Here is a 332-nt window from a genome sequence, read left to right on the forward strand (position 1 = left end):
AGTTCAATAATTTGCTTGAAATAGTTAAATTTTTAAATAAACTGTTTGCTTCTATACTCCATGGTTACGAATTTATATAAAGAAGAAACAAAAGGAGGAATGTATTTAAAAAATACATGCACCAGAAAAGACTTTTATTCTGTAGAGTAATAGAGAAGACTGAACGATATTACAAGTTTTACTTTAGTTTATATGGTTATAAAATTATAACAATACAATTAAATGATAACCTTTCTTCTGTATTTAGTGTTTATTTTGTTGAATTTTATTACATGCTATTCATACTTAGTGAGTTGAAAATAAATATTTTTAGAAATAAAATCAATAATGTA

The sequence above is a fragment of the Habropoda laboriosa genome, unplaced genomic scaffold (assembly GCF_001263275.1).
Source record: "Habropoda laboriosa isolate 0110345459 unplaced genomic scaffold, ASM126327v1 scaffold128, whole genome shotgun sequence".
Taxonomy (NCBI): Eukaryota; Metazoa; Arthropoda; class Insecta; order Hymenoptera; family Apidae; genus Habropoda; species Habropoda laboriosa.